This window comes from Ostrinia nubilalis, chromosome 17 (genome assembly GCF_963855985.1).
Source record: "Ostrinia nubilalis chromosome 17, ilOstNubi1.1, whole genome shotgun sequence".
NCBI lineage: Eukaryota > Metazoa > Arthropoda > Insecta > Lepidoptera > Crambidae > Ostrinia > Ostrinia nubilalis.
In genome coordinates, this window is record NC_087104.1 from 6,643,532 (window position 1) to 6,667,269 (window position 23,738).

The following is a 23,738-nucleotide window of genomic DNA, read 5'->3' on the forward strand; positions in this document are numbered from 1 at the left end:
TGCAATCGGGCTGATCTTTGGACTGTCCCACAGCACATAAAAATTGTTCAGTTACCCTCAATTAGAAATTGTACGGGTTTACTTGGTGATTTAAATTATTATACGACACAATGCATTCGAGCTGATCATCGGACTGTCTCAACGCATTTACTGGTCGTATCTACGCTAAAAATAACATTACATTAAAAATTGAAATTTTTACGAAAAAAGCAAAAAATGCAACTCGAACTGTACTGTGGTCTGTTTCACTGCATTTATGCTTAAATCTCTTTTACATAAGAATGTAACCGGACTGATCTTTGGACTGCTCCACTACATTCTGCAAATATTGTGTAAACAATATTCTAATAATTTTATTATGATAAAAATCAAGTTACATAATGATTACAAATCAGAATGTAAATAATTACTCATCACAGGTATTGTTTACAATTATAAACCATTATTTTCAGATAATGGGCTAGCAGAAGAACCAATCATCGATCTCGAAAATAGTACTAACATTTCTCAATCCAACCAAAACTTGGCCGAAATCACGAACACAACCCCAGTTTTGCCCAATGCAGAAATAGAACCCGAAAGTGACCTAGTCAATCTAGAACATATCTCGAGCGAGACTGCCAATAAAGAATGTGAAAACACACAGTTGGACAAAGACATTTTAGAGGTCCTTGGAGACGACCCTTCCACTACTGTACAGTACGGAGAAGAAATCCATAAGGAACTCGCAACCCGGTTACAACATATTACAGCCTCTGGCTTAACCAAAGAAGCTAGAAAAGAATTGCAACAAAAATACCTGCTTCCGTCAAATGCAATTCTTTTAGGCGCTCCCGCATTGAATCCGGAGATTAAAGCAGCTTTGCCTGAAACGTTAGCCAATCGCGACAAAGCCATAGAATCTAAACAAAAACTCCTGGCATCGGCCATCTCCTGCGTAGCATCAGCTACTTCATATTTGCTGGAACCCCAAAATCAAAACAAGGAGTTATTGAAGAAACTTATGGACGCAAATAGACTTTTGTGCGACATACAGCATTCCGATTCAGTGACCAGGCGAATGTTTAGTACTTCAGTACTTAAAAAAGACGTCAAATCCCAAATAATGAACTCCAAAATTGACAAATTTCTATTTAGTGAAAATCTTGCTGACACACTAAAAACAGCTAAAGCTGTGTCTAAGTCCGGTGCTGAAATAAAATACACGAATACTAGAAAGGACGTCAAAAAACCCCAACCCTCAACATCCAAAGCCAGTACTTTAAACGTGAAAGCCCAAGTGGCTCAGCCTCAGAGACCACCTGCGACCACGAGGAAGACCCAACCACCTGTCTATCACCAGAATCGGCCCGCCGGATCATCCAAGACGTAGAAACAACGCAAAAATTGCTCACTAGTCTCGGGTTCATAATAAATTTGAAAAAGAGCGTTTTGACTCCCTCAACAACATGCAAATATTTGGGCTTTGTAATTGACACAAAGGAAATGAATATTCAACTACCTTCCGATAAACGAATTCGAATAGTCAATGAAACCAAAAAAGTTATAGAACTAAACCAATGCAAAATCAGATATTTCGCACAATTTGTTGGACTGTTAGTATCGGCCTGCCCTGCGATAGAATATGGCTGGCTCTACACAAAACAACTAGAACGTTGTAAATATTTGAATCTTCAAGGGCATGGTGATTACAATAAAACCATGATACTTCCGCCTTCCCTACATGAGGACTTGGAATGGTGGTTACAGGCTGTCCCTCATTCCGTAAAACGAATAAAAGACGACAACCATGAACTAGAGATCTTCTCTGACGCCTGAACAACGGGGTGGGGGGCTGCCTGCGGATCTGATACTGCCAGTGGTCCGTGGTCCAACAAAGAGCGCCAATATCACATTAACAAACTAGAACTTTTAGCCGCGTTTATAGCTCTTAAAATATTTGCCAAAAACTGCACCAATTGTCAAATACTAATGCGTCTAGACAATTCCACTGCGATTAGTTACATTAATCGCATGGGGGGCATACAATTCCCCCACTTAACGGCCATAACAAAATCTATATGGCAATGGTGTGAACAACGTAGTATTTTTGTAGTTGCTTCATACATAAAATCTAGTGACAATGACATCGCGGATGGGGAGTCACGACGAACTCACCCAGACATTGAGTGGGAATTAAAAAACTCTGCCTTTAAAGCTATTACAGACAAATTTGGTTTCCCTGAAATCGATTTATTTTCTAGTCGCATTAATAAAAAATGTGACGTTTATGTGTCATGGAAAAAGGATCCTGATGCACTCGCTATTGATGCGTTTACTATTAATTGGGCCAATTTTTTCTTCTATGCCTTTCCTCCGTTTTCAATTATATTGAAAACCCTCCGAAAAGTAATATCAGACCAAGCTAAAGGCATCGTGGTGGTACCAACGTGGCCTACACAAGCTTGGTACCCAATATTCACGAGTCTTTTGATATCTGACTTAATAATTTTTAAACCGAATGACAATGTGGTTATCTCCCATTCCAGCAAAGGCAAGATTCACTCCAACCTTACCCTGGCTGCCGGAATCTTGTGCGGACGGCGTTGCTGAGACGTAGTGTACCACCTTCATCTATAGATATCATGCTGGCGTCACTAAGCGACAACTCCATCAAGCAGTACAACGTTTGTCTTAGAAGATGGCACGAATTTTGTGTTCACAATAACCGGAATATCTTTCAAGCTTCAATTCCAACTTTTGAAAAATAGATAAATTTTTTATCCAACTTTATCAGTCTGGCGTGCAATATGGCACATTAAATAGTTACAGAGGTGCTCTTTCTCTTATAGTAGGTTCACACATATCCACAGATGATAGAATCAAAAGGTTCTTTAAAGGGGTTTTTAGACTCAGACCCCCAGCCCCTAAATACAATGTCACGTGGGACACCTCTAAAGTGCTAGATGCTTTAAGTGAGTGGTACCCTAATGAAGCTCTTTCTCTGCAGAAACTCACCAAAAAATGCGTTACCTTACTGGCCATAACAACGACACATAGATCACAAACATTTCATAAAATAAACATAAGTAATATAGAATCTTCTACAGACCATATTAGCATTAAAATACCAGACTTAATTAAAACATCGAAGCCAGGTACCAATCAACCTATTCTTTGCATACCATTCTTCACTGAAAAACTCAGCATATGCCCAGCTACCACGCTACTGTGCTACATTAAAAAGACAGCTTCACTTCGCCAAACAGAAAACTTGTTAATAACTTTTAAAAAACCCTATAAAGCAGTCACTACTCAAACCATCAGTCGATGGATCAAGAACACTCTCAAAGATTGTGGAATTGATATCTCCATATTCACAGCACACAGTACCCGGCACGCTGCCACTTCTAAAGCTTACCAAAAGGGTGTCAGTATAGATGTCATCCGAAAGACTGCGGGATGGAGTGGTACTTCCACTACATTCGGTAAATTCTATCAAAGAATAATAAGAAACGAGGATCAGACTCCTTTAGCCAGAGCTGTCCTTAATCAGGATTAAATAGAGGCGATGATTTTGATTTAACATAAGTTACAATGTACTGATTCTATTATCATACAAGCTAAACCTATTATTTACATATTTACATATCTGTAATGAGAATTTCTACTGATTATATAAAAATATAATTATGAGATAAGTCCATTCTTTGTTAATTTTGGTAAATAAAACAACAATATTGATTTAATCAATTAACTTTTATTTACAACGACTACTTTTTGTGATAGGGGAGAGTTCGGTATATTGTACCGCCGGGTAAATTGTACCACCCTCATATTTCGTAAAGTATTTATTGAATGTCTGTAATTGCAACACTCAGCGATACACAACTAAAATCAATTAATATCGGCCATGTGGTTTTTGCCGTGACAAGAAACACGTGTGTTTTATTTTGAAAAGAATTTTTTCATTGTTTTCAAGTAACTTTTGACAATACATGTTTAGATTGTAATTTTGTTAAAGGACAATGACCAAAAGTGGTCCAAATGTCCACCACTAATGAGACCTATATTGGCTTATAGTCCATTAAATAGAGATTAACTTTCAGTATGGGACGAAAAAAAAATAAGCTGTCAGTAAAAAGTTATGACCGTATGAACAATTGTAGTAGTTTACACGCTAATCTCAGGAACTACTGCGCTGATTTAAAAAAATATGTTTCTTATGGATAGCCCATTTATCAAGGATGGTTTTAGGTTATTTATAACATAACCCTACAACCAACAGAGGCGGAGCAGCGACCACCCGACCATAATTCCAATATTGTTGTCTTTCTTCTGTGCTTATTTTTTTTTCTTTTAGCGAGAATCTAACACGGCACACTAAGCGACATGACATAACATGCATAGATTAATCCAAAATGTGCGATGGATAGAATGATATCAAGAACATTTTTCGGATGAAAAGGTGAAAAACATGACTTTTCATTCAGTCATAACTTTTTACTGACAGCATATTTTTGATTGCGGTTTGGTTATAATGAATCAGTATTTAGTAGACTATTTTACTACATAGGTCTCGTTAGTGGTGGACATTTGGACCACACTCCATACATTTTTGGTCATTGTCCTTTAATCACAGGGTGTTTCTAATATATTATTTAGAAGCGTAAATTAGTGTGGATTACAATATTTGAAACATTTTTCAGTATTTATAAGCTATATTTTTTACCGATTTTTTAAAAGCACTATCACCTAGTCGGCTAAATTGTACCACATCAAGTTGTATGGAACTTTACCAAAGGATTTTGAAAATTTTTTTAGTAAATCATATTTTGAAGTTATAATAGCGTAGTTATGTTTGACTAACAATAAATGAAAGCAAAAGACTGGCAAAGTAGATTAGGTACAAGTGTGCGTTACGATAATTGGAATTACAAAACTTGTACTCAAAATCGTGATAACGTGTAAAACAATATCGATTGTCTATGTTATTAACTACTGTTCCTCTTCGTTTCCTAATTTGTTAAGAATGTATCGAATAATATTTTGCCATAGTTTTTTAAAGGCTTGAAATTTATTGAAATCCAATTTAGTAACCCTGTGGTACAAATTATCGAACCGGTTGGCTAAATTGGACCGAAGCTCTGAATTCGTACTTTGTTGGTTTGTGCTAAATATACAACAATCATGTTAATTAATACTTATGAAATAGTAAGTTGAATAATGTATCTTTTATTATATACCATGGACATTAGCAAAAACAAAAGAAAACTATGTGTAAAATGGGATTGAAAAAAACTGGTCCAAATTAGCGGACTCTCCCTTATTACCGAAACACAAATACTCTCAACCTCTACATGTTGTGAATAATAATATATTAATTTCAGGATACTTATCTCGAGGACGAGGTGCGAGTATAATTAATGATTAAACGAACTTACCAAGTGAAGTTCTATCATAATTATATGAAGCACCTCGTCCGAAGAGATAAGTATCCATCACCCTCCCGAAACCCGACCCAAAAATATGGGCTTCGGTAATATCACAACATCTCTAAACTAAATGACAATATAAGATGGCGGACTGGTGAGGCCGGGGTGACCATAGCGGAAAATAAGTTCTTTTTTTTTTAAATTATCTCTCAACCATAGTGCAAGATCGGTAACTAATATGCGTTACTACATGTTGTGAATAATAATATATTAATTTCAGGATACTTATCTCTTCGGACGAGGTGCTTCGTATAATTATGATAGAACTTCACTTGGTAAGTTCGTTTAATCATTAACTATATTGCGGCCCACTTCTCTCTTGCAGCACGCCCCTTGTTAGAGCGAACGTGAACGTGCAAAATGCGCATTCCTCGGAGATTGAAGGGAATCTTGCAGATACCCGCTTGTGATGAAACGTGTCTTTTATAAAAAAAAGATATTGGATTACTAAGCAAAAGTTCCAGCTGCGAGCAAATATTGAAGTTCATACCTGTAAATATCGCGTTATAAATTGTAAATTAATCAAAATATTAAAGTTCAATTTTAATCGGGACACATGTCATGTTTTGTAACGTAGGACAACACAAATCCAATCATCTGAAATTATTTAGCTGTAATGATGAGTCCATACTGTCCATATTACCTTGATTTAATTATCTACTGTCATTAGCACTTTAAAGTTATGTAACTACCTACTTAAGATGTTTCAGATGTTGCATATCCATGAGCAGTGGTATAACATCATCACAAAAACTAAGGCTGAGTTGCACCACCTAACTTTAACAGTAAACTATAATGATGACCAGTGTTTTTTGTATGGAGTTTGACAATCTTTTGAAATTTTTATCAAATCTATAAAATAAGATTGTGCAACCTAGCATAATGAGTAGTACCTATACAACATTATGCTTTAATCCCTCTTTTCTTTAAATCTACTTACTCGCTTTGAATGTAGTGCAAGCATAGCCTTTATGAAATGAAAATTCAATTTAGAACGCAACCGATTTCAATAACTCCTGTACACAGAAATACTCGTAGCAAAATATATTTCCTCTCTTAGCGGTCTTTTCATATTATTTTATTCCAAAGAGGCACGTCAACCTCCCGGAACGCCTCCGTCGATACCATATTCTATAGCTGCATTCAGGCCGCATTGTAGGCGGAAAATTTCGCTATTTCCTGCAGCCTGTTTCCGGTACGTGCGTTTGTTTCAGTATTATTATTTCATTTTCGAATTGCTGCATAATTTTAGAAGCGTGTGCTGCATTGTGCGATAATGTTGTGATTATGTTCGATGTAAACGCATTTGTATAGAACACAGCTGTTTAGAGCCAAGCTTAGACATATTTTATGAAAGTTGTATTAAAGCTAAGTATAAGATATTGGCATTTTGGAAACATATGATAAGTAATATTTCATAGTACCTAGTTTCACGAACATTTTCTAGACATATTAATTACTGTCCCTAATAAAATTAACTCTATAGAATTTTTGTTATGTAGGTATTAAAAATCTTGTTCATTGTTTGATAGCACGTTAACTAGACTGAGTTGTAGGTATCACCTAACTTTAACCGTAGCTATAATGATAACCGGTGATTTTTGTATGGAGTTTGACAGATTTTTGACGTTTGTTAAAATCAAAATATGATGGTGCATCTCAGCCTTAATATCTAGGATGGTTTTGTTTCGTTTAATTTCATAGCTTTAGTTTGTGCCAACCTCCCTCTTCCACCCTGTATAAACTGGCAAATGTAACGATAAATAAACATCTAGCTAGCAAAGCTCCTAATACTAAGGATGGGTTGCACCATCTTACTTTAACTTTGACAAACGTCAAAAATCTGTCAAACTCCGTACAAAAAACACCTGTTATCGTTAAAGTTACGGTCAAAGTTAGGTGGTGCAACTCAGCCTAACTTGGTATGTGTCGTCACACCTGACGGTAACCTGTTTAAAGTTGCCAAGTTGCCAAGTTGCTTGTGCATGTCTGGCGCAGTCTGTTTGCGTCCCGAAAAGCTCGGCTTGACATCTCATTTTACAGTGACATTATAATATTAGGAATTTGTAGCATCACACCATGAGAAGGGCGTAGCTGAAACAAACAAGTTTATTACTTTGTAAGCTTAGTATGGTGATTGCATAGGCAAACGCTAGTTACAAAATAATATTTTGTAAATGGACAGATAGGTAAAATATTTTGTTAATTGGACGCTATGATATTTTGTTGCTAGCACAGCTTCATCGACCTAATGCTAAATGTACTTCAATAGATTTTATAGTTATAATTTTCTTTGGTTTGGTTTTCAGGTTCTACTGTTTAGCGGGGTTACAAACTTCTACGTATTACTTTGAATTTATTTGTGTTCAGGTGGTACTTTGCTATAGTTTGCTTAATTAACTTATAAGGTTTTATAGACGGCTAACCGTTGAAACCCACGTGGTCAACAGAACGTGGGCGTCTTAACTTATATCTGAAGTTTCCACGAACTAAGTTGCTGAAGCCACGCTAAGTTAACTTACCAGTAGTTAGGAACTGGGTACTTTGTATTTGCCAGTGCCCGCTGGGTCTGCGGTCTAGTTAGTGTGTGAAAAGTTGTCCAACATGTAAAAGATGTTAGGACAAACAACATAACTGTTGTGTGTTCTTATACTTTTGAGTTTTAAACTTCAGGAGTAACTTGAAAAGTATTTTGCCGCTATGAAAATTTTCTACTTCTCTTGGTAATGTAGACAAGATAGAAATTGAATTGCTATAAGCATGAACTCTATTATGATGTGGACTGACAATGAGTTTGCAGTTCATCTTCCTGGGATTCAATTTCCATGACAAGAAAATTTTCCGTAGGTAATAATGTATCCTAAACGAAAACTTTGTTTGGAACTAGAGGCGCAGTGTAAAATGTCCAATGATATTAATTTATTTATTGCAAAAACATAGCAGATTTGCCAATTTTGTCACAGTTTGGATCTTTTGCCATGTATAATATAGCTCTGATAGGACAACATAAGGAGCCTCTAAGGCCTACTCTTTTAATTTTTACATTATTATGTGACAAACTTAGGTTTACAATTGAAAAACTAATTTCTTTTCATTAAAAAACAAATGCAAAGCTACAAAACCTAACCCATTGCAACAAACTGTTGCCGACAATCAAGTTTAGTTCAGCATTTACCATCGATCAAGTTACCGGAGCCACGTTGCCGGAAAGTTGCCGAAAGTTGCCGTAAGTTGCCGACGAGTTTCGCCACACCGTCCGTGCTGGAGTTGCCAACTTCAAGTCCCCGTGTCGCTCTCGTCGCGGTAGAATTTTAAAGGGTTGTTAGTTGTTACTCGTACTTGTTAATTTGGAGCTCTATTTCCTCTACTCGTATCTCATCGAATGTTTTAGAGCTCATTTTATGAAGCTTTTGGACAATAATGCAGATTCGATCTGATTACAGAAATACTGTTTCATGCTTTTCTCAATCAACAAAACGTAAAATCACTTTTCTGACAGGTTTTCTTGTCCTTTTCTAGGTCTACGAGTAGGTTCTATTTTGATTTGTTTCAGCGTTTTCGTTTTGTTGACTTGAATGGACTGTTAACAGATCCACTTTCGCAGTTTTAAATTGGGAAAGGATGGATTACAAGATTGCAAATATTGATTCCAAATTATTAGTTTAAAATGTCTCCGGCTCTGAATGATTTGCTTAAAGAGACCAAGACAGATTTATCACGATATGAAATATCTGAGAAATGACTATTTATAGTTAGGTACATTTAGTACCTACCTGCTGAAATTCTTTTTTGATTCGGAAAATTCCCACTGAGACATTCTGAGAAATACAGATGAATGTGAAATCGTATCTAAGGGCAGATTTTTCTAGTAATATTATTGAGATATTTTTTAAAAGGTTCGTCCTTCTTAGAAACCAAGAATTCTTATTAAAAGCTAGTTTTTGTTTTCGATATCTATTTTCTCTCTCTATCTTTCTCTTTCTTGCAACGTGGCATGCCTACACAAAATTTTCTTTCCATTAAATGATACGTCTTATTTGTTTTGCGACAACTTTACCTACTTATAATTCTAACAATCCGTTAAACTTCTAATTTATTTGTAATTAAACGCATTGAATGCTATTCTAACATAAATTGATTTGAATTTCGCAAACAGCGTTTGTGAACTCTATTGAATCAAATATTCTGATTCCGAAATCAGTGGTAAAAGTCAGTGAGCCGACACAATAATTAGCTTACCGTTGTTTTGAACGCGTTGTTCAGTTCATTTCGTTTTGTGATATCGCCAAAACACAATATCATTGCACTGGCAATATTCGTGAATAGTGACAAACGGATTTATTTGACTTAATGTCCTATGTCCCCTAGATGGGGCAGAGGGCGTCCACAACAGTCCTCCATCGCGTTCGGTCTTGAGCTTCGCGTTTAATCTCGCTCTTGGAGCCTTCTTCTTTGCCGGTCTCGTCTTGCCGAGTCTCAAATTTTGCATAGGGGTTCCATTTCGAACGTAGGTGCTCACTAAGAACGGATTTTACGAAACTCTAGCCCTAAAGGGGTAAAACGGGATCTACTACGAAGTCGCGGGCTGCCGCTATTATTAAATATCAGTTTTAGAATACTCCAAATCAGACGATTCCACGATATCCAGTTACAGTCAATAAAGCAGAGCCATACAGCTTTATTACAACAACGCTGGCCATAAAAGTTAATAGGAATACAGCGTGATATTTGTGCCAGTAATGGATGGGCGATTCGACGCCCTAATGCGATCGGATTCCGTCGGGCCGGCCGTCGATTGCCTCATTAATATCCGGTCATATGTGTACACATGCGCAGATAAAATAGAACAGAAAGCAAGGAGTGAGGGTAGAAAGAGTATATTTTATTGTTTAATTTCCTTTTATGGCCGATTTGGCTGGGAGAATGTTGTAACTTTTTATTTAAGTATTGGTATCTTATGGGAATATAAATTTCTCATAACTTTTTCTATTGGGAATCTACAGAAGAGTTTTATTATAACTAACGTTTTGTATTTTTTAGCAGTGTTCTTTAAATAATTGCGTCATTTATGACCTATTTATCATTAATATAATATTTATGTGTGTGATTCGTGTAAATATAATATGGTACATTTAGTTATGAGAAATAATTAGGTGCTTAGGTTAACTGAGTTAAATAGCAGCCAACATGAATATGTACATCAATGTAACAAGAAGACGTGTTAAAAACATATTATTATTTAACATTTTTTAATCTGCACAAAAACTCGTTTATTTCTTTCGGCTGTGGCCATTTCTATTACATTTGTTCAAAGCTGTTCTATTTGAACTGTGTCGCAGGCTATATTGAGCACGGTCACGCCTCCCAGCTCGTTATTTGTGATCCTACGTCCATGGAGCATGAACACCCTGGGGAGTTTGAAAATCAATTAATTGAACCTTTTAATGGGCCATGAGACGAATGAAAAAATGTTTACGTTAGATTTGAGCGAATAATGAACGAGGGAAAGTATTTACGAATAAAAAATAACGTTTGGCCGTTTTCTGCTCGTTTTAAAATTAAGTATAATCTACTGGCAGAATAATTAAAACACTGTAAATTTTCTTACAGCCACTTTTATTTATCCGTTGTTTGATCCGACTAAACTAACTGAAAAAACTGGCCCTCAAAGATGATTTTTTGAGATTCCTGCATATTAAAATACTTCTCGAATACTTACAATACGTCCTTTGCGGGAAGGGCCTGGGCAGCGTAGGACCGGACCTCGTTGTTGATATCCTTATAATTATTATATCCTTAATATCTTTGGGAAGGCTTTTGTTAAGCAGTGGACAACTGGACATCTTTAAGTAGAATAGAAAAGCAAAAAAGTAAGGTCTTTTTCTCAATAACGTAGTAAATTCTCAAAATTCTCAATGTTCATAAATCTCAGTCTAAATCTCATAACTAACATTTTCTACATATGTAACGATTTTGGTCTCTCTAAATAAATAAATAATTCATACTGTCGTTTTCGTATTTGGCAGGATATTATTTATGTACGATAATTAATCCGTACAGGCATTCGAAGCCGACGTTTCAGACGAAACTTGGGCGAGCTTCGTAAGCTCCGCTTGCGTGGAATTGGTACTCCAAGCGCGAAGCTTTGCATAATATGCAGTGGAAATGTACGGTGATGTTCCGTTTGTGTTATGTAAGTTTGTTTACAATATTGCACGTTATTCACTGATTACATAGAAATGTTTATTAATTAGTCGATTACACAGTATTATTGCCTCGTTCAAGTTTTAAATTCAGCGTGACTATCTAGTTCAGATTTTTCATTATCATCATCATCATCATCATTTCAGCCACAGGACGTCCACTGCTGAACATAGGCCTCCCCTAATGCTTTCCACGTTGATCGATTGGTAGCGGCCTGCGTCCAGCGCTTCCCTTAATTTATTTTTCATTAATTCAATAACAAAGTTAAAAAAAGTTGTTGAACAATTTATTGTGGCACCCTCAAATTAAGGAGAAGAAGGGTGAAAAATAAGTAGTATAAAAATAAAAAAGGCATAATTTCTTTTGGTTAATTAAAACAACCAAACAATTCTGTCTATTTGTCTTTGTTCTTCGAAGACAGTACTTATCATAAATTTGAGCTACACACAGGTTAGAACATGCGTGGGCATATTAATTAATGTGAGCTTATTATCCTAATGACAAGACTCTACACGATATCGTGGCAACGACAAACGACAATATTATTCTGTGTATTTTAGTGTACACGTTACACGTGTCGTGATACAAGCACAGGGTATTTCTCAGTGGCCGCGTAATGTATGAGACTCTGGGAACTAGCCAGGGCCGGATCTACCATGTGGATTTTTGGGCTTCAGCCTGGGCCCCGTGGATTCTAGGATTTCTAGGGGCCAAATATTTTACCGTTCCATTATTTTCTATACTTTGTGTAATTAGGTGGGCCCCTATGTACTTAGTATTAATTATTTAGCCCAGGGCCCCCTAAAATCACGGTCCGGCCCTGGAACTAGCGGCTGTTATTAAACTAATTCATCATGTCGGCTATGGTTACATTATTATAATAAATAGCGGCATTATAAAAAATGCAACGAAAATATTTCATGGAGAATGTCTTTGTATATTCTAGAAATATTTAGGTTACCCTATACAGGATCGTATAAAAGGGGTACCCAGTAGATATTAATGGTAGCCACTTTGTATAACCTATGTTCAAAGAGAAGATCTTTAGAGATTTATCAGTTAAAAATTGTCTGCCTTATGCGGGAGTCGAACCAACGAGTTGCCGATTTCTAGACATCTATTCTAACCGTTCAGCTACAGTAACTTTTTATAGCAGAAGGATAGAGAGAGAAACTTTAATTTTACTTAGAAGCCTTAAAAGAAGGGCTTCTAAGGAACTACATGAAAAATATCCCGGTGCGAAAGTCTCCGTAATAAAACATACACACTGTACCGACGCTAACGTAAAATACTAGAATATTCCAAATACAATATTACTTCAATTCCTTGAAGTAAATTCAAGGGACTCAAGGGAAGGTGTTATCAATTCCTCTCCTAAAATCTAGGAATCTTCTTATTAAACATCTTTAAGACACAAACTGAATAAGTATTTATTTATTTGATTTAGAATTAGGAAGTACACAGCACAATATCATTTAAGGTTACAATATTTATTTTATTAAGATTTTGTATGCCAATTATGATTGTACACATCACGTAACAATCTATAAACTCGATTCATTACATAAGTGTGTAAATGACAATAAAGGAAACGGAGATAAAAGGAAACACTTACCCATGTAAGTATGTCACTTTGGATGAAAGAAATGAACTCATGAAGGGAAGCTAGAACTCTAACTATTTATTAAACAAGATCTCATTATCGTAGGTAAGATTGTGGCAAAACAGACTCAGTATCATGAACAAGTAGCAAGAACTTGTGCGATTACATATTCAATCTGTATGCTGTATTTCTTATCCAAGATTCCAGCAGCAACTAAGATTGCAAGTAAATAAATGAAGCTTGGTTAACTCGCAGCCTCCGCTGGCCGTCGGGGACAGACGTTATTAACTTTAAACAGATTAGTCTGCGGACTGGCTATTATAATTATTTCTTTGTGTTGTGCTGGGTGTTTTTTCTGGAAAATATGCGCTACTAGTATGACAGACGGTACTTAAAGTATATAAAGCTTCAACCACACCAACGGGTGCAGATCGCCATCGCCGGCGCGATCATAGGCCAATGACAGGTCGCGCGACCCATGACAGTTGGCGCGACCTGTCATTGGCCATTGTCCTTGGCGTAAGCTATGTATGTATTTTACTCGTAGTATTTCCGTCTATAGATCTAGAACGCGTAACGCTCAGTCAGTGCCTGAGGTATGAGAGAGGCACGAGAGGGTTGACATTAAGATATTATGACGTGACAGCGAATACAAATCTATAGGCCTAAGATGCGCGCCGTGATAACTTTTATCGACGTCAATTTGTATGGGCAAAATCGATAAAATGGCGTGATAACCGCCTATCACGGCGCGCATCTTAGGCCTACTGAAGTACATTTGAAGTCTCGCTGACGTTTGACGTCCCAAAAACACTCCCGTGCCGCATATCTCAGGCATTGACTTAGTTAAGCGCTAGATCTATCTATCTCCGTTCTTCTTCTTTTCGTGTCGACAACAAACCTACACAGTGTCAGCTCAAAACTCCGCCACAAGAGTGGCGTTGTCAGTAGCACTCTTGATGAGTGCAGTTGCTTGGGCACTCAGGGCATGACATCTATCTCCGTCATATTATAGGTTTTTCATCCCCCAGGCTAGGCTTTATTAATGTGAAAAGTAAGGTAGGTATTCATCTAGACCTATAGTAGGTAGACCTACGTCATATTATAGGTATTTCATCCCCTAGGCTAGGCTTTATTGTGAAAAGTAAGGTATTCATCGTCTCATTCTTTATTACCTTAGTAAAAATACTTTTTTGTTGCAAGCTTTTATAATTCCCAGAGACGTATAAAAATAAGTCTTGAGTAGCTGAAATATTTTCAGTGAGAATATGTTACACAATACTTTTCTCAGAGCCGCGGGATAGACACATTTTTTCACACTTTTTCATTAAGTGAGACTTATGTAGTTGTATATCAACACAACATTAGAGTTTTCACTTATTCAGAAAAGTTACTGTTAAAGGCACATTATTTTCACGCTTTATAAAGTCTGAGGCTTGCGATATTTAGCTAAAGAAGTAATATATAATGTAAAAGATTTTTCGACGAATATATCGATAGTATTATAAAATAAAGCTACAATAAAAACAAACTCTTGTCTCTCATTCAGCTAACCATTATTCGATAATTTTAACGTTGCAAAAGTGTCAAAGAATCCGATGACATTTAAAAATGGTTTCTATGTCACTCGGAACAAAAGTTGCTTTAGATCATAAATCCCAATAATGCAAGAGTGCAGTCTTCGACAGCAAGCGAAAGGTAGGTAAGTAATCATCTCTGGGATTCGATTTTGAGACTATTCTGTAATAAATATTCTTTGGCTTGCTTTTATTTTTGCGAGCTTTGTTTGGAGTTCCGATTACGTATTCGTTACTGATATTATGTTACTTAATTCTAGGACTACGTAAATAAAATTCAACGTTGGTATTGTTTGCTTTCCAGCAGACACGTATTGTTACATAAAACAAGATAAATATTATTTATTTACAAAAAATACGCTGTACAAATCAGTTAGCCATAAAGATCAATACCTAATACGATGGATTTGAACATTGAAGAAGGGCATTCAAGTTTTATTTTTACAATAGGTAAGTATAAACTTTTTTGTGAAAATAAAATTGAAGGATATGAAATAGGGAATGTAAGTTTAGTATGCTAAATAAACTCAATACAATAATTTTACTTATGTACTAAGTGCATGTAAATCATATTACGTTCTAAGGACATAAGCAGAGAAACGTTCTACAGAGAGAATAATTGTGGTATGTGACTTAATGATAATAATGATTAAGAATTTCTGGAATTTAAAAAACATTTTATTTAAAAATTTTAATAATTAATGAAAGGCACTATTTACTTCGCAAGCTTAAAGTCCGCTGAAAGATAAAACGGAAGTGATTATAGCATTGAGATGTTAAAGCTGCTTAGGGCTGTGAGAATTCTGAGCTTCCGCGGGAAACGGTTAAGCTCTGTAATGAACAAAGATTAAGTTTATCTGGAAAAAGCTTTTATGCCTATGAAATTTTATTTGATAAAACCAGTCTGATAAATGAGTGAGATTAAAAATTGGAATGTGTATTTATGTCAATAAAACTAAAGTCTTGTTTCCGATGAATATATTCCTGTTATAGGGAGAGACAAGAATAGATTCATCATCATCATCATCATCTCAGCCACAGGACGTCCACTGCTGAACATAGGCCTCCCCCAATGCTTTCCATGTTGATCGATTGGTAGCGGCCTGCGTCCAGCGCTTCCCTGCTACCTTTACGATGTCGTCGGTCCACCTTGTAGGTGGACGTCCCACGCTGCGTTTTCCGGTACGCGGCCTCCATTCCAGAACCTTTCTGCCCCACCGGCCGTCAGTAGAATAGATTAATTACGGTTTATTATCAACTAAAATCTATCCAATATTGAAACGTTAGTAACATAAATAAGAAGTCTTTCATTGTATGTATGAGTAGGTAGGTATATTATATTCCATTCAGTATTGTGTGTTTATTCGTTTCTACAGTAAAATATATGTTAAGTTTTGGACTAGGCAAAAGTTTTTGTACACTGTGCGAAAATTTTGTTTCAAAATTAATCGCATCAAAATCCGTGTGTTCCAATTCAACTCCTATGTTCGAATATTTCGTGGAAGCGACTACAGCGCATCCTTCGTTGAAAGATGTAAGTAATAATCCCTGGACTCTGACTGTCAGAGTATGCTGCGCTTCGCTAGCTTTCAGCTCACAGAAGTAGAAGTCCTAGAAGTGAAAGTATATTTTTTATTATTAATTAGAAATCCTATCCTACTAATATTATAAATGCGAAAGTTTGGATGTCTGGGTGTCTGGATGTTTGGATGTCTGGATGTTTGTTACTCTTTCACGCAAAAACTACCAAACGGATTTTGATGAAACTTTACAGTATTATTGTTTATAACCCAGAACAACATAAAGGCTATAATTTATGACAATCTGTGACAAACGAAATTTCACGCGGGTGAAGCCGCGGGCAAAAGCTAGTTGTACATAAATTGACATCACATGCCACATTATCCTATTGGATTAACATTTCTACTATTAAGTAGGGGATTTAAATAAAATACAAAGCTGACAGGTCACTTCCTTATTTTTCTTTTCACAACAGTTGATCGTACAATCTGATTGAGTTAACTGCGCACCTCGCAACCCTACTCGTACTCCTCCCCGCGTCGGGTTGTACCATAAAACGATATTTTTAGTAAAAAAATTAAGGTTTATGTAATAGTAAAAGTACATAGCCGAATCGTCACCAATCTCAACACTAGCCTATCATTCCTCAGCTATGTCTGCGTCGCACGTGTGCTTGAAGTGAGAAATGAAACGCTATTAATTCAACGCGATCCAACGAGTGGATTCCAGCACGTTCCCACAATGGAATAACTCACGTCATTTTTCTGTAGTTTTTCCTGAAACAAAAACCATGAGTGTGAGTAATTTGAGTAGGGGAAATGAGATTTTATTACACGATGGATAAGATTTAGTTTCTCAACGGTGAGGTGTATTTTTGAAGAAGTAGAATTTAATTTCATTCTTTTTTCTGTAGTTTTACCTGAAACAAAAACCATGAGTGTGAGTAATTTGAATAGAGGAAATGAGATTTTATGATACTGTGAACAAGATTTAATTTCTGAAAAGCGCTTTTGAAGAAGCAAAATTCTGATTCGCATACGAATTCGCCCTAATTGTGAAGTAATTAAAAATATGTGGCCTGAGCGTTTTAATGTTTATTTGAACATTTTAATTCCAAAGACTGAATTTCCATTGTTGTAATTAAGCAACTTAATCTTAGCAAATTAAACTTTTAAAGAAAATAGCTCATTTCGAAGTCATTTTCTTAATGTTTCTCATCAATTATACCTAAACATTATCATGACCATAATATCCTTGGCTTACCCAATATTGCTTAGGCTCAAACGTATTAATTCTAACTTTATGGCGGTGATCATTCCAAACTAAGTCAACACCGATTAATAATTTGCTTACCTGCCGTATGTTACGCAAGTTTACCTAGCATCTGATCTAGTAAATAATCCGTAAGTACCTATAACTAACTCTTGAAGTTTAACCTATAAGGGCCCTTTCCCGTGGTAATCCAGTTTTAATAATTCACACGAATATCCAATTTGCAGTGTCCCCACATGCGTCGCAATGGCTGTTCGGTAGTCGTTTGTAATACATAGTATAGACAATGACTTTTAGTCAAACAAGCAAGTGCAAAAAAAACACAGAGCTCAAGCTCTGAGGTATTCTTCTAAGCGCATCTCTGTACGAAGTACGTTGTAAGATAAATAAAAAGTACCAGGGCAACATAACATACTCGTAGGTGCGCTTTGAGGAATACATGGTTTTGTGCGCTTCATTAGTTGCGCCTCAAAATGGGTGCGCTTCGAGGAATACCTCAGAGCTCTAGGCCACGTAAACTTAGGTATCTAGCTAATAAGGAAAACAATTAAAAAGAAACAACATGATATTATTTTACGTTACACTGAATAGTAATTATTAGTTTAAATTACACCATCACTCTTACCTAAAAGATATCCCAAACAATATTTGCGGGTAATTGGACACCTGCGCCTAAATCCAAACTTCTTGCCTTTAAATCCGCCATTACGCCTGTCAAGCTAGTCTTTTAGAGGGTAGATTTACTTTCGCGACCCATAAAAAGTTGGGTACTTCTCGCGCACCTGCTGCCTAAACTCGGCCTAGTGATGTGATCAGATAAGGATTTAGGCAGATTCTAGAATTAGACTAGATAGTCTAAATTAGTGCTTTATTAAGTTTAAATTTCCTTAAAGGCAGCAGTAAAAGTTGGCTGAAAAGAATCAACGAACGAAGTTTAAACTAGTACCTACCTTACGATACACGCCACACGTTACGATACGTAAAGTCCACCCTATGGTGGACTTTACGTATCGTAACGTGTGGCGCGTGCGCAACACAATAGCTATGCTGGTCCTTCGAGCCGGATTAACGGTCAGCTATGCACGCTCCAGATTCAGGAAGATGTGATTACAAAACGGGTCCCTGAAAAGAAAACTCATAACATTGACATATTTTTTATTTCATACAAGATTTGGTATGAATTTGGCAGGGTTTTACTTTTGTAACACTGGCAGCATAAGCTTTTTTACTAGTCACTCGTATCCCTACTTTTCACTAGTAAGATAATCTGTTCTAAACTAGTCATAAGTCCATTTACCCCATCCCTACAGTAAACCGATCAGTCACATCACAGATTCCCGAAAGTTAGTAGTCCAGAATAAGATCCTACAGGTCCCAGGCCGGCCTAAGAGGATTGTACAGCGAAAATAAACTTTCCTTACGCAAATTAGTTTGATCCTACCAACGTTTTTCGAGCCTTTGTTTTCATACAAACTTGGGAGTACAGTTTGAAATTGAATAAGTTCTGATACTGTTTTTAGTTATAGAAACAAAATGTTTTCTCGCTGCTTCGGGTAGTGTTGGAGAAAAGTTTTTTAATAAGCGATTGGAATCCTATCTGGTTAGAAATTGATATGCTAAAAGCATTTTAGCAACAAGTTTCTATGACCAACTAGCGGCCGCCCGCGACTTCGTACGCGTGGATCCTGTTTTACCCCCTTTTCCCGAATTTTAAAACCCGACTTATTTTTATACAGGGTGGAAACGATAAGTGATCTCATTCGATTATTTCTAAACTATACAAGATATTGAAAAACATTACTAATCCTGAAAGTGCTTCACAAGCTCTATCCAATGGTACCAATATTAGGTTACAGAATTAACTGGATCTATCCGAAAATTTAATGTTTTCAGCCTCCATACTAAATGTATGCCAACAAAACAATAATAGAAGTATTTAATTTTTTTATTAAATAATAAACACTTAAAATGAACTCGTAATTGCATTCTTATTTAAAATCATTCTTGGAAAACATTGGTTTTAGGCTTTACTTGCTATAATATTAACAAGACATGAGTGTCATTACTGTGGCTGTACTAAATGTATGGAAGCTGGAAATATTGAATTTTCGAATGGATTCAGTTTATTTTGTAACCTATTATTGGTGCCGTTGAATAGAGCTCGTGAAGCACTTTCAGGATCAGTAACCAGTTTTTGAATATCTTGTATAGTTATTAATATTATGTGGTTTTACTAAATGTATGGAAGCTGGAAAAATTGAATTTTCGGATAGATCCAGTTTATTCTGTAACCTATTATTGGTACCGTTTGAAAGAGCTTGTGAAGCACTTTCATAATCATTAATCAGTTTTTCGATATCTTGTATAGTTTAGAAATAATCGAGTGAGATCACTTAACGTTTCCACCCTGTATAGTAGACTATCTTATATCGCCCTATCGTTAGAGGTAGTTTTACGTATCTTTGAAAGAAGTTACTACGACATTGTTTTTCAGTAGCCTCATTAAAGAGCTTAGGCGAAAAAAAGTTACAGAAAGTTTCCTGGAAGATTCTGTCAAAGGAACTGTGCCTCTACCATGAGTTGCCATCGAAAACTTGTATTCGTATACTACAGTCGATAGAGTTTAAACGTGGATCGATGAAGTTTGCATTAAAATCATACCATGAGTTCAATTACCGTATACTTTACTCGCCAGCGATAATTCGATGGTTTTGTGATGTCATGTTGGTGAACATGTTAACGTATCCAACTTCACACTCTATGAATGGATGAATGAAAGAACGAATGCCGCTCCTTTCTAACTATATAGAAAAGATAGAGTAGGAAATAACAAAAATGTCAAAAATAACACTGCAAAATTTAAGTGTCCTAGAACAGTGTTTAAAGCTGAATTAACATGATGATTTTAAATTTGTATTGTTTATTTCTTGTCATTGCGACTTTGACGCAGCTGTTGTCATGACAACAGATAACAAAACATGTTTTGTTGAAGGATTATTGATGAATAATTTTCCACAAAAAAATGGATTTTAACCACGATAGGAAAATGAGAACCTGCGCCTATCCGTTTAAACCGATTGTAGAATTTATGGAAAGGTAAGTTTAAGTAAAAATAAACATACTATGTGGTGGAGGAATTTCGATATTAAACGAATAATTTTGAGCTGATTTTTTTGGAGAAATACAACCTTTCCAGCATAACTTCCACGTGCCTAGCTAAAATTCAGTAATATGAGTGCTAGATTTATATTTTCTAGATACAATAAAGTTGTTTTTCTATAGATATGGCGATCTGAGTATGCCCACTGAAGGGCCCCAAGAAAGAGCCAACAATAGTCAACGGTGGGTGGAACTAACGGACACGCGAACGTGAAATGCTGATGCCACCGGCGACACGAAAACTACTGAGAAATTGAGAAAAGTGTGTATAAATACCCACTACTTTATTCATTTTGATTGCTTTTACCTTATTTCGTCATTATTATTTGTAATGTTTATTTGTTAAGGTGTGGAGTGACTTTAAACAGCAAGAAGAAGGCAACTCGCATACACAGAGTTGCCAAGGGAACACTGGACTGGTGGCGGTCCAGGTTCTTCCCTGAAGCCAAAGGGATTAGAGCAGAGTGCTTACCTACTTGTAAATTAAATCCATAATAAAGACCTAGGGTAACTGGATGGATATACCTACCTTATTATTGTAAAACTTAAGATATTATAATTAATTAAATACATTATATTGTTTTAATCTTTCATGGTCACTAAACATACATGGTAGCAATCTCGTCAGTAATAATAATTAAGTAAGTAAATACATATCTTACTAATATCCTACTTAATATTAAAAATGCGAAAGTTTGGATGTCATTATGTCTAGATGTTTGTTTACTCTTTCACGCAAAAAGTACTGAACGGATTTTGATGAAACTTTACAGTATTATTGTTTATAACCCAGATTAACATATAGGCTATAATTATGATGATCTGTGACAAACTAAATTTCACGCGGGCAAAAGCTAGTTGAAAATAAAATGATAAATTTTTATTGACTATTTATTTCACAAAACCTAATACATATAATACACAGACTGATTAAAAACAAAATTAAATTTCAACTTATGAAAATACATATTCATTGTCGGATTAGCTTTCTATCATGATCTCGTAAGGCTGCGTTTCCACCAGAGATGTGCGAGGATGCGTAGCGAAGGATGTGTTTGTAAAGAACCAATAGAACCGCTTCATTTACCTCGCCTCGGTCAGCACATCTCTGGTAGAAAAGGCTCAGGCTGTACAACACTAATGAGCATTTTCAAATCTCTGCTACACATCCTCGTACGATACATTTTCCTCGCACAGCTTTGGTGGAAACCCGCACACATTTTCACAGCACAGCTAGACATCTTCGCACGACACAATTCCCTCGCATATCTCTGGGAAACGCAGCATCCTCTCCCTCCCCCAAGGATCTCCACAATGTGCCCGCATCCAGGTTCTTCCCGCGACCTTCACCAGATCGTCGGTCCACCTAGTGGGAGGTCTGCCCACATGCTGATAACATGTTCCATCGTAATAAACTTCTTTCCGACATAATTTAATAAATAAAACACCTAAAATGACCTAAAACCACAATTTTATTTTGCTTTTCACACGTCAATAAGCCAGTGAGTTACGTTACTGTGACAGCTAAGGTATTTTTCGATGACATCTTTGAAAATTGCAACTCATGGTAAGTTATTTGTATGAAACTTAATAAAAACTTTAGTCGCTATCGTATTCAATTAGATAGGTTTTTTACCTAACGATTTGAGATGAACTCATGGTAGTGTTTTTAGTTTTGCTGTGGTTCAGCTACTAACCGCTAGAGGCGCTGTACAATTTGCCATACATTTTTTTACGCCCTCGATAGCGAGATGCTCGGTAGGTAAACTCATGGTAGAGGCACTGAACTACCACTTAGTCCACTCTGACCCGCTGTCAGTTTTATTGGAGTTTTTGCACTTTTAAGAATCTTGTAAGACTTGATTGAAGAGCCTTAAATGACGTTGGGTTTAGTCGAGCGATTGTTTAGGAATGATTTTTGGGAAAATACATTGTTTCAGAATTAGTTTCAAGAGTTGAGAAACTTGGAGCAAATTAAAATTTGCTTCTCATATTTCATACAAGTTCAAAGTATCTTCTTTGAATCATTGTTATGTGCCTCATGTGTATACGCTAACGTATGGCTGTATCTGATAAGCGTACCTACATTTTGTTTCTTTTAGTCATTAATGCGAGGGAATTGGAACTAGGTACCACTATTAAATAAAATGTGTTCTAAGCCCAAAGTCCTTTAAAGATCTAATTAACCCTTCCAATCTCTGGCTGTCTTTCCGAAGCTACGTCGCAGCAGAGACGTTTATCCAAAGCCGTTCGAATTAACATTAATGATAATGAACGCGGACTGTATCGATCGTCCTCTTTAGTTCTGTCTGAAGCCACAACAGTACCTACATATTGGCGGTCTACGGCGTTTATAGTAGACCACAACCGTGCTCTAAGCCCAAAGAAAAGTTAATGCAACCCTTTCGACAGAAGAGACGTTTATCCAAAGCCGTTCGAATTAACATTAATGATAATGAACGCGGACCGTATCGATCCGTATATTTGCGGCGCTGACACCGCGGCGCACTCTTTTATTTTTACTTTTCCGCCCATTGTGTTTTGTATAGATGCTGGTTGAGATTTTCTGTTCAACTTTGAACGTGTATTTTTGTTTGCCTTATCTATGGTCTTCGGGTTAAAAAGAGACTGTAAAGGAGTTTTACATTTGCTGGTTAAAAATGGGATTGAAATATTTTGAAAGGGTATATTTAAAGAATTCCTGAGTACTTGTTATATAACTCGCACAAGCTTATTTAGTCAGCAATTATGAAGTTAGCTCTAATGCTTATTTTAAAATTTCTGTTATTAAATGAAAATTTTTTTTATTATCCTGAAGCAGTGTGGTAGGGTTAATAATGGGACGGTAAAATTGCTTTCTAAAAGCCTACTTGCGTAAATAAATGAGTTTTTATGAGTTTTAAGCCATAATATTTCTTTTATTGAAAT

General features: G+C 36.2%; 1 long non-coding RNA gene across 1 annotated transcript; it reads left to right on the forward strand.

Moving 5' to 3' along the window:
* Positions 1-20,220: 20,220 nt before the first annotated feature.
* On the forward strand, positions 20,221-21,382 carry LOC135079688 (uncharacterized). Its single transcript, XR_010258867.1, has 3 exons — positions 20,221-20,747; positions 20,934-21,072; positions 21,158-21,382. It is a non-coding gene; the product is annotated as an uncharacterized LOC135079688 (long non-coding RNA).
* Positions 21,383-23,738: the final 2,356 nt, after the last annotated feature.